The following is a 13215-nucleotide window of genomic DNA, read 5'->3' as shown; positions in this document are numbered from 1 at the left end:
GTGGATACTTATTCTTGATAGTGACCCTATTAAGCTCTCGATAATCGTTGCGAAGATGCATACTACCATCTTTCTTTTTCACAAATAACACCAGTGCGTCCCATGGAAAATAACTAGGGCGAATGAAACCCTTGTCTAGCAATTCTTGGATTTGATCTTGCAATTCTTTCATTTCAGCGGGTGCTAGACGATAAGGTGCTTTAGATATAGGAACAGTGCCCGGCATTAGATCAATAGAGAATTCCACTTCACGATTAGGTGGAATACCAGAAACGTCCTCGGGAAAGAAGCTAGGAAAATCTCTGACAATATCAACATCTTCTAACTTCTGACAAATAGATGCATGTGTGGTGGTGACACATGCTAGAAAAGCTTGGCATCCCCGCTTAATAAGCTTCCTCACACATAAACAAGAGATAATGTGTGGCATTTGCTTGTTTCTCGCCGCCTCAAAGACAAAAAGTTTACCACTAGGCGATCGAATAGACATTGTTTGCTGACGAAAATCAGTCGAAGCTCCATTTGCTGATAGCCAATTCATGCCGAGTTTAATATCAAATTCGGGCATAGGAAGCACAATAAGATCTGCCCGCACAACATCCTTGAATAAACGAAACTCCAGATTCTTGACAATCTTAGACGTGAGAATTTTATCACCGGATGGAATAAAAACTTTGAAACCCAAACCCATATCTTGAGGAGTAATATGCAGTCTTTTGATCAAGGTTTCAGATATAAAAGAATGTGTAGCTCCCGAATCTAGCAGTGCATAGGTAGCCACACCTAGAATGATCATCCTCCATGCGGCGAAAATGTCTTTTAAATCTTTTTGTGTTGAAACTTAAGCATTTCTTGAAAAATTGCATTTTTGGCCTTCAATTTTTTTGAAATTTGCATTTTAGTCCCAGAATTTTGGATATTTGCATTAAGGCCCTTATATTTTCGAACTTTTTCTTTTTAGTCCTTTAAGATTTTGAAAATTACAATCATGGTCCTTAAGAATTCGGTAATTGCATTAAAGCCCCTTATCTTTTGGTTAATTACGTTTTGGTCCCCTAGTTATCGAAAATTACATTTTAGACCCCAAATTTTCGAAAATTGTTTCTTTAACCCTTAAAATTTCGAAACCCTATAATTTTTTTAGTTATGATTTTCTCTAAATTTTGGCCCTCAACTTTTTTTTATTTGGAATTAAGTCATCCTTTACATAAAATAAGGCACAAAATTAATATCATTTTCCATGGTTCCTAAAATCATAACTTAAATTCAACTAAGCAGAGCATGCAACCTAAATTCTACTAGGTTAAATCTTGTTCCCAAATCAATTCTAATAACCAATTTAACAATTCATACAATAATAAGCAATATAAAAATGTTAAATGACTAGGTTACCCGTGATGAGTGTAGTGTCTGCCTCTTCCTCAGCTTCTTCGGCATTCATAACGTAAGCTCGTGCCGTGTTAGCTACTTTCCTCTTTGGGCAATCAATAGCTTTGTGTCCAGCCTCCTTGCAGTAGAAACATTTAAAGGATCCCCATTCGCGTTTGCCAAGATGTAGACGGTTGCACTCCTTGCATGGTTGACTTTCAGCAGGCTTTGGTGCTCCAGGATTCTGTGGTGCTTGTTTCTTGACTTGACCTTGGGGTTTTTGAGGCCCTTGAGGTCTAAGATGTGGGGACCCGGACGCTAATTCATTTCCTTAATCGTTATTACTATCAAATTCACAATTAAGTAATGTGGGACATAAAATTTTTTTTTTGTTTTTAAATTGCAATGCGGAAACGTAATGTACATATAAATCTAAAAGTACAAGTCCTGTACTAAATACATTTACTAGGTTCAACGACATATTAGTGCTTAATCCTAATCTACTTCTGAGCCCGGATCTCCACGCTAACTAGTCCTGACTCGTTCTCTTCTTGATCCCGAATTTTTCCCACCTGTTGTCATGCACACATACAGACAAGACAACAGCCGGAAACTCCGATGAGAAATACATCCCAGTATAAACAATGTAAACATGCAATCATATAGAAACATATATAAAAGCATATAACAGCTATCATTAACATGTAGCAAATCAACAAACATGAATGATATAAAACTGTAAATCAACTAGTCATCTCAGACTCGACTCAATCGACGCGTCGTCTCAGACTCGACTCATTCCTAATCTAGGGATCCCGGGGTCTGGATATTGACAAATATATCGAATCTCAGTCGATAGGAATGAATCAACCCTAAACGACATCGATATAATGCGTATATCCAGTATCTGGGCGAATCAGCCAACAGAATAAGCGAATCAGCCAATAGAATAAGCGAATCAGCCCAAGGACTCAGCGAATCAGCTGAAGAATAGGCGAATCAGCCAAAGACTAGGTGAATCAGCCTATAACTCAATACATACATTGTCTATGAATCAATAGACTACAAAAATCAATCTCATCAATTGCAAATATCAATGCAATAAAATAAAGTATGTGATTTAGGGAAACTCGAGTCAAACCTCACTCGAGTTGTGCAATCCCAACTAAACATTAATTTATACCTTTCACTATGTTACTCTGACTATGTCGAAGTCTCTGATTCAAAGCCTGTCAATATCAATCTGGCAATAACAACATCAAGGATTATAATATCAATACCTATTCAATTCAATACTGGATTTAATAAGAACTCAATCAAATTCTGTTTCAACGGCATAACTGCATAATCTCAATATACCCAGCCATATCATATCAGTCAGATATCAATTTCAATATCTCATAATCGATAATAATTCAATTCTGATATCAAATCTCAATCAACTCCATTCTGAAAATCATAACCATTTCATATGGAATCTGTTCTTCAATCCGGTTTCGATTATATGATGTCTAACATGCCAAGAACATCATATATGAATCATATCAGATTCTGACAATACCATAATTTCAAATCATATCAAAACGTAGCAAAACTTACGTCCAGTTGTAACCTGCGTCGATAGAAACACAGTACTGAAGTCGGATTGTAATTCGGACGGCCGGATCTTCCCAAATCACAAATCTAAATTTCCTAACCTCCCACGACCCTTTTCTCGGAATTCTGAAGAGGAAATGAATTTGCTATAAATATATATATTGCATGTGGAGACCAAGTGGCTCATTGCATGTTCTGCACGTCCCGCGCTCAGGCGGACATAAGTTACCGCTCGTGCGCGGAAGTTTCTACCGAGATACTCAGCTGAACATCTCCTGGCGCTCAGGCGGTAATATTCTACTGCTCGGGCGCGAGATGTTCTGTCCGAGACATATCCTTATCGACCATTGGCGCTCGGGCGGTCACAAACTACCGCTCGGGCGCCGAACCTTCTGTCCGAGTATTGCTCTTGTTATCCACTGGCGCTCGGGCGGTCAAACACTACCGCTCGGGCGCCAGACTTTCTGTCCGAAACATAATCCTATTGAACACTGGCGCTCGGGCGGTTATTTTCTACCGCTCGGGCGCCACTCTTTCTGTCCAAAATTTACACACTTCATATGTTTTGCCCAAATCTGATCTCGGAGTAATCCGGTTATAATCTTATCAAATCATAATCAATAATCTCCGCTTAATCATGATATAAAATCTCAGGCATTACATTTCTCCCCCCCAAGATACGATTTCGTCCCCGAAATCACAGGTAATCAAATTAGATATCAAAATGAAATGTATAGTAGAGGTAAATCAGAAAACTCATCTCAATAAACGATTTTGAAATCTCAGTCTCATATCAGATTCTGTCTTTCAGATAGATTCTTTAATGTCTTGTCAACTTTACTGTCTTTTCAACAACAAAATACCTTTCATTCACAGATCTCCGATTTCAATCTGGAATTATATAATTCACGAAGTATAATTTCATAATACTACTCGAAATGACTCGTGACAAAATCAATCCCAAAATATTGGTTATACATTATCTGTATATACCAATCAATAGCTCATGATAGATCAACCTCATCATCTCCTATCAAATTTGTTAATCCCTGTCCAGGTTATATTCAATCTTCGGTCTCAAATACCAACAGTCATCATCCGACGTTGGCTTATTTAATCCGTTTATTCTGAGTTGTCTTCATTTTCTTCTGCATCAGTTTCACTCTCTTTAGCAGATCCCTGATCCTATCGTGTCCAATCTCAGGTATCACCGAGATATTATTTCCATATAAAGGAAATTTTACAGGTATCACTGTACAATGTCTCGAATGATGCTATCGCGATACTCATCTGATAGCTATTGTTGTATGATAATTCACAAAATGACAATGAATCTTGTCAACTAGTGCTAAAATCAAGCACTACAGCTCAACCGATATCCTTCAGTGTCTAGATAGTTCACTCCGACTATCCGTCAATCTGTAGATGATATGTGAAAGATCTTGTTGTATACTCTGTCAAAAGTACAATATCAACCGAAAGTCATAGTATGATATAATCAACTTTGGCATTTAGTGCAATCTGACCACTTCTTTGACATAAATCTCCGTCGTTTGGTCATATTTGTATGTTATCCTGTACAACATAACATATACAAATTCGAGCAATTTGTAAATCACAATCACATTATAGTACAATCTTGAAACAATTTCAGTAGTTTCGTCACAAAGTTCACAGAAATATACTCCCATTATACTCAGGAATCAATCATCTATATAACCAATCTCCTGGTTTCTATCTTTCTGTCTTTATCTGTCGGCGATTCAGACGTATCAGTACGAATTCTGCCACAACTAATTTTATTTGTTCATATCAAAACTGTCTTCTTGAATTATCCTACCTTTTCTGCTACCAGAAAGAACACTGAATTAACTACTGTGTGCTTCTGACCATATTTATCATTTCAAATTCGAAATATTCGGCACAAACAAGTCGGTTATTCATATATAGTACAGTATTACCTACCTGATATTCTGATTGACACCCTGTTCTGACTATCGAAATCAAGTTCTGAACAGTCTGATCAAACTTCTGAACTGCTGAAATTTTCGAAATCAGCTTTGATTCGGCTTAAACTGTATATAATCTCAACAATATACTACCATCTGTATCAAACATGGATTTAGAACAACAGCAATATCTGATCAGTTTCGAAATATCAATCATCTATACTGATCTAATAAACTCATGCAACTATGAATTTTTGACATTTCTGACATTCTGACATCGATGTCGTTCTCAGCCACTGATCACGGCCTCAACTGTGCTAAAAGCAATCGGTATACTATATACGGATAACACATACCCCGAATACCATCTATTTCAGTCAAGATTCATATCTGAACAATTTCTGGATATCATATCTTAGTTCTCAAAATATTCAATACAATATATTCGATTCAGTCAATCATATGCCACGAGTAATCAAAATATCATAGACGCAACGAGCATAGAATCATCAGAATATTTCTGAACACAAGATCCATCAACCCATGATCAGAACTGAAGTATCTCACAAAGAAACATTCAATCATATATGACTCTCAGGCAGTAAATCGTCTAACTGATATTTCAATTCTTTCCACTCAATCAGTGTCATTCTGTACGGAATTATAAAATAAAACCAGTACCTGGTATTAAATCAATGCTGAAATCATTCTTCCTGATATAAGGCAAATCTCTAATCTCATCCGGGAAGACTTTAGCAATTCTTCTGCTACTGGCAAATCAGTCCATGATACGCTCAGTTTCAGTAATCAACTGAATACATAAGGAATCTCTCCATTCCTTTCGATAATCATCGAATCATAGATAATACAGATGTAAAAAGAATTAAAAATCGAGAATCCTTATCGTATATTATTCATTCTTCGGCCATTTCAGGTCCGAATCTTACCATCTCCTGGTAAGAATCTACAATACTTCTGTACTTGTCTACTATATCACTAATGCGGTCAAAATCAGACAACACAAGTACTACTCAGTCAAACTCAATTTCACTCTCATCTTACTGCAGTATACAAGATGTCACAGAATCTCACTGATATCAAATCCTCTCCCCAAAAGGAAAAGAGATCAATACTACAGTAAATACAGACCCAACAAATAAAGCATGTCTCAATGCAACTCATACAAAATCATGTATAAGATGTATTAATATTTCTTAAGACATACGCAGGATAATTATAAAAGAACAGTTACCTGTCACTATATCATCAAGTGCCTCCTGGGTCTATTCCCTGGTCACTACAACCAGATGATTCTGCTCCCTGAAATCTTCGGGAACCTCTCTGTGGACAAACTCTAATAAAATGTCCCTGCTGTCTGCAGATACGGCAACTACCAGTCACTCCCTGGCATTGCTCTGTGGGATGTCTCCCTCCACAGGTTCTGCAATAAACTCCAGTATAACTCGGGCTAGAACCACTGGAGCTAGATGCACCACTCGATCCTCTCCCTAACTTCTTAAACTGTTTCTTTCGAGCTTTCAGCAAATCTCGCTTCCCACTCGTACTACCACTATCAATTCTGAGAGGGGATTGCTGTGTCTGTGGTCGGATCACATCCAACCTACCTCATTATCGAATCAGACTCACCTCAACTCTCTTTGCTTTATTCAAAACATCAGCAAAATGATGGGGTCGCTCTACCTTCATCAAGGCAAATATCTCAAGATTCAATCCGTTGATGAACTGATCCGCTACAGCTTCATCATTCCCAGCTATAAGAGGAGCAAAACACAATAAGGTAGAGAATTTAGCAACATAATCTTCAATGTTCAGTTGGCCCTGTTTCAAATTCTCAAACTCTACTCTTTTGTCCTCTCTATACGATCCTGGGAAAAATCTTCGATAGAATTCAGCTTTAAAAACTTTCCACGTGATCACTGTACCCCGCTGTGCTAATACTCTTTTGGTTGCGATCCACCAACTTCTTGCAATTTCTTGTAATTGATTGGGCACTAGTTTAATTCTCCGTTCATCTGGATAATCAAGTGAATCAAACAGTATCTCTATATCATCTAGCCAATTCTCACAATCCTCAAATGTCTCAGTACCCTTCAAAATCAGCGGTTGAAATGACTGAAACTGTTTCAACTGTATTTCCATCGGAGTTTCTGACATATCCATCTGATTAGTCGAAGTACTACCTCATTCTGTAATTCTTCGAGGAGGAATATCTGATGATCACAAGAGTCAGCAATCATATAAGACAAATCTGTCTCAGTCCCTTTCTGATCAGCTTACCTCTGATCAAGACTCGGTTCTGATTCATTCTCAAATAATACACATTACCAAATCAACTCAGATATTCAGGTAACATGTATAAGTAGTAAAACATAATATCATGCTAGCATACACATGCAAGGAAAGAAAATTCATTCTACCCCGCTCACTAGCTTCTATCTCAGTCTTCAAAACCTACAGTTCTGGACCTATGGCTCTGATACCACCTGTTGTGGGGACCCGGACGCTAATTCATTTCCTTAATCGTTATTACTATCAAATTCACAATTAAGTAATGTGGGACATAAATTTTTTTTTTTTTTAAAAATGCAATGCGGAAACATAATGTACATATAAATCTAAAAGTACAAGTCCTGTACTGAATACATTTACTAGGTTCAACGACATATCAGTGCTGAATCCTAATCTATTTCTGAGCCCAGATCTCCACGCTAACTAGTCCTGACTCATTCTCTTCTTGATCCCGATCCTGTCCCACCTGTTGTCATGCACACATACAGACAAGACAACAGCCGGAAACTCCGGTGAGAAATACATCCCAGTATAAACAATGTAAACATGCAATCATATAGAAACATATATAAAAGCATATAACAGTTATCATTAACATGTAGCAAATCAACAAACATGAATGATATAAAACTGTAAATCAACTAGTCATCTCAGACTTGACTCATTCAACGCGTCGTCTCAGACTCGACTCATTTCTAATCTAGGGATCCCGGGGTCTGGATATTGACAAATATATCGAATCTCAGTCGATAGGAATGAATCAACCCTAAACGACATCGATATAATGCGTATATCCAGTATCTGGGCGAATCAACCAATAGAATAAGCGAATCAGCCCAAGGACTCAGCGAATCAGCCGAAGAATAGGCGAATCAGCCAAAGACTAGGCGAATCAGCCTATAACTCAATACATACATTGTCTATGAATCAATAGACTACAAACATCAATCTCATCAATTGCAAATATCAATGCAATAAAATAAAGTATGTGATTTAGGGAAACTCGAGTCAAACCTCACTCGAGTTGTGCAATCCCAACTAAACATTAATTTATACCTTTCACTATGTTACTCTGACTATGTCGAAGTCTCTGATTCAAAGCCTGTCAATATCAATCTGGCAATAACAACATCAAGGAGTATAATATCAATACCTATTCAATTCAATACTGGATTTAATCAGAACTCAATCAAATTCTGTTTCAACGGCATAACGGCATAATCTCAATATACCCAGCCATATCATATCAGTCAGATATCAATTCCAATATCTCATAATCGATAATAATTCAATTCTTATATCAAATCTCAATCAACTCCATTCTGAAAATCATAACAATTTCATATGGTATCTGTTCTTCAATCCGGTTTCGATTATACGATGTCTAACATGCCAAGAACATCATATATGAATCATATCAGATTCTGACAATACCATAATTTCAAATCATATAAAAACGTAGCAAAACTTACGTCCAGTTGTAACCTACGCCGATAGAAACACAGTACTGAAGTCGGATTGTAATTCGGACGGCCGGATCTTCCCAAATCAAACGACCCTTTTCTCGGAATTCTGAAGAGGAAATGAATTTGCTATAAATATATATATTGCATGTGGAGACCAAGTGGCTCATTGCATGTTCTGCACGTCCCGCCCTCGGGCGGACATAAGTGACCGCTCGGGCGCGGAAGTTTCTGCCGAGATACTCAGCTGAACATCTCCTGGCGCTCAGGCGGTAATATTCTACTGCTCGGGCGCGGGATGTTCTGTCCGAGACATATCCTTATCAACCATTGGCGCTCGGGCGGTCACAAACTACCGCTCGGGCGCCGAACCTTCTGTCTGAGTATTCCTCTTGTTATTCACTGGCGCTCGGGCGGTCAAACACTACCGCTCGGGCGCCAGACTTTCTGTCCGAAACATAATCCTATTGAACACTGGCGCTCGGGCGGTTATTTTCTACCGCTCGGGCGCCACTCTTTCTGTCCAAAATTTACACACTTCATATGTTTTGCCCAAATATGATCTCGGAGTAATCCGGTTATAATCTTATCAAATCATAATCAATAATCTCCGCTTAATCATGATATAAAATCTCGGGCATTACATAGGAGGTCCAGTATAAGGCTTTTTATTTGGTTGACTATTGTTCTGATACTGCTGCCTCTTGCACTGTAACTCAAACTCGATGTCCTTCAAGGATTGCTCAGACTGGTATGCATAAGTAACTGCAGTAGCATAATCCAAAGGACGCATCATCATAACATTAATTCGTATAGTAGGTAGTAGACCATCCATGAAGTGTCAAAGCTTTTCTTCGGCAACCCTGGCAATAAGGGGTACAAAGTGACAACCCCTATCGAACTTCTTCACAAATTCAGCAACAGTAGCATCTCCCTGACGGAGAGTCATAAATTCCCTCTTTAAAAAGATTCTCACATCAGCAGTAAAATATTTCTCGAAGAACATTGTCTTGAATTGAGCCCAAGTCATAGTAGCAAGATTAACACTGTGCTCTGCTCCTTCCGACAATAAAGAAGTGTCGTCCCTAAATAGATAAGTAGTACACCTCACTCGATCTGCATCCCCCATATCAAGATAACGAAAGTGTACCTCAAGTGAACAGATCCAACTCTCAGCAGCAAAGGGATCGGTGGTGCCAGAAAACTCCTTCGACCCTAGCCTCCGGAACTGATCATAAACGTCATGCTGTGGCCTAGGTGCCTGTTGCATCTGCTGCTGCAACTGCTGCTGTTGTAACTGCTGTTTCAGTATCTGCTGCTCAAAAAGACGAGCCATCCCCTCTAAAGCGCGAGTAGCAGCATCCCCTTGTGGTGGTGGTGGAGGTGTATTTCCTTGATGATTCACACTGTTTTCTGTTTGGTTCTCAATAACAGGAGCACGTCTTGGAGGCATTTTATCTGAACGTTTTCAAATTCTAACGTAACCAACATGCATTTAGATCCAAGTTTTCTAATCATGCGACATATCCTATCCCATTTAGCAATTTAAGCATGCAAAGCATAAATACTTAAAAAGCTCGTAAACACGTACAATAAACGTAATATTCATGTAGTCATGCAGGTAACATCATACTGAATCATATAAACCATGTAAAAACTTACAAGTTTGAGGCTTGACGACCGATCTTTCCGGTGCTGATGGAGGCACAACCCTTTACAGGACCTTTGCTCTGATACCAACTCAAACGTCTGCCCTTTTTATTACTTAAAAAGTACTAGAAATTTTTTCTTTCTTATTTTAAAAACTCAATTTTCGGCCATGTACATTTACCACATGAAAATATTTTTATAAAATATTTTACCCCTTAAAATAAAACATCAACCAACTAGTATTTTAAAAATCAAGTAAAATAGTCATAAAAATGAAATATTCGCATGTTTTACCAAACCTAAAAAGCAATAAATTTGAAAAGTATAGCCCAAACTAAACCTCTCAAAAATCTCTCAAAAGCATAAATAAATAGTCTTAAAATCTTTAACGTAAATCATGAATCATAAATCTTAAATGCTGAAAAAGTAGAAGCGCTGGTCCTCGAATTGTGTGCACCGACAGTCCGGCAAAATCAACCATCAAGGCCCCCAGTAATATTAACATCATCATTACCTGCATCCATCATACCTAGTGAGTCTAAAGATTCGACACACCATAATCTTTATAACAAGTATTACGTATAAAACCACATCCAACAGTGAAAAATACTTGTACTTAAAATATCATTTTCATGAAGATGCATAAACTTTAAACATGAACAATTTTGTAAACATTTTCATGATGCATAACTTAAACTTCAACATTTTTCCTTTTCCTCATTTCATAACATAAAACCTTTCATCACGATCATAACATTTTCCTTTTCTTTTGTTGAATTCGGATCGTTAATTGTGGCTTTCCTCAAACCTCAAAAATTCGATGGATCCATTTACATGTAACCACAGTACTGGGTGGCGGGGGACACCAGCAACACTCTCACAGGTCAACTAGGCCTTGGCCTATCCTCATCAAATAGAAATACGATCGTTGGGGCTCCCTCTGAGGCCTTTTCCCATAAATGGGCTCCCTCTGAGGCCTTTTGTTAGAGTAGGTGCACGTCGAGCCAAGTGTTGGCCGAGTGTTCACAATGAAACTCTATGTATAAACAGTCTTTATTTTAATAATATTTGAAATTATTGTTTTGGCACTCCTTTATCTGTATACCCATGCTAGTTGCATAGATAAAGTCTTTGAATATACAAATAGTAGAAAGAATATAAGATGCTCATATGATGAGTATCATGAAACTCATATTTGGAATACTATATATTCTAAACAGTTCCTAGTCGATTCAGCCGCCGTTAAAAAGAATATAGACCGCTCGAGTTCGAAACTAGTATCTGCGATGTGAGTACCATGTTTCATTGGTAGAGGACATTGTGATGTCCGAGCATGCAGATAGGTGCTACAGGTAGAGTGCACTGAACAACCCTCCATATAGGACTTTCCAAGTGGTTCTCACTTATCGAGTGGAAACGTCCTAGTTGATGGTTGTACACCATTAGTCCTTATGACCCGGAACTACATTGAGACTCTATATGCTAGCATTGCACTTTGACTTGTTTACCGACTCTTAAGAGGTCATCAGGTGGCAAGGTTGGGTGTTCTGTCGAAACATATAGGAGTTGATGCATTGTAGTCAGGGATTCACCGCTTACCTTCGGGTATGGATATCCTATGTGATCTCATGTGTATGTAGTTTGAAATCTCTGATCAGAATATGGTGGTAATTAAGAAAGGGGTTTCTTAGATTACACCATCGATGCAACTACGACATGACACATAGTATCGATTCATTGATAACTCTCGATATACCAATGGTTGTCGAATCGGTCGGGATATATGAGATGAAGGGACCGTACTCTACGCTAACCATAATTGAATGGTTCTTGCAGGTACTATCATTTGATACATAGGTAATCATGTAAGCGATGCTCCTAGGCGTTTAACATGATTGTTTGGGTACTATCAGACTTGAGTTCTGACGTTCTTATTATCAAGGAGTTGATAAGTAAGAATGGAGCAATTGGGGTATGCTCGTATAAGGACATGTTTAGTCCGAATCACATGGAGATGTGAACCCACGGCTAGTTGTATCAATGAACCATTGAGGGNTTTGAGATAATTAAATTAAGTCTATGGGTTTTTAATTGTTAAAAACCAAATAAAATTGCATCCATGGGAGGTGAAAGGTTGGAGATTACTTTTTCAATCTCCAAGGCTTGGCATGATAAAAAGTAGTTTTAGCTTTTCCCACAACCAAGACAACTCATCCTTCTCCTATTACACAATGAGATGGCCGAAATTTTGAAATCTATCATCCTTCATTTTTCTCTCAATTTTCTTCTTCAATAGTTGAGGAAAGAAAATATTTCTCCTTGAAAAATACTCTTATTTTTCTAGAGCAAAATAAGAGGGGTTCTAGCCTGCAAGTGGTGGGCCTAATTTTGAAGCAAGGAGAGCTTGTAGATTGTCTTGCCATTCAAGAGCTAAGGTGTTTACACATTAGTCTGAGCCAAACATCAATCTTTAAGATTGATAGGTACATTTCTAAAACACCCTAGTATGACATATCTTGGTGTTTTTGTATTTGCTACACACTAGTATATGAGGTGCTCGATTTTTGCCTTGAAAAACAATTTTTTTAAACTTTCGTTGCACTTTCGGGCACCTTAATCGATCCCCTTTCAAGTAATATCATGAGCTAAGGATACTATTTTGTGTAGCATATACATAATATTATGTTGAGGTCGATTTCTAATTGCATGAGATGAATTTTTGCAACAAAAATCGAGGCCGTCGTGGGGCGTTATTGGGCAGCATGTTGCTACCCATTTCAGGCGGCTCGGGCTGCCTGTGGGGCTGCCCATTTCGGGCAGCAAGGGCAGCCCGAGGGGCTGCCCGAACAGCTCCTTGTTTTTAAATTAAAAAAAAAAAA

The sequence above is a fragment of the Primulina huaijiensis genome, chromosome 15 (assembly GCF_012295235.1).
Source record: "Primulina huaijiensis isolate GDHJ02 chromosome 15, ASM1229523v2, whole genome shotgun sequence".
Taxonomy (NCBI): Eukaryota; Viridiplantae; Streptophyta; class Magnoliopsida; order Lamiales; family Gesneriaceae; genus Primulina; species Primulina huaijiensis.
This window is presented reverse-complemented; position numbering follows the sequence as displayed.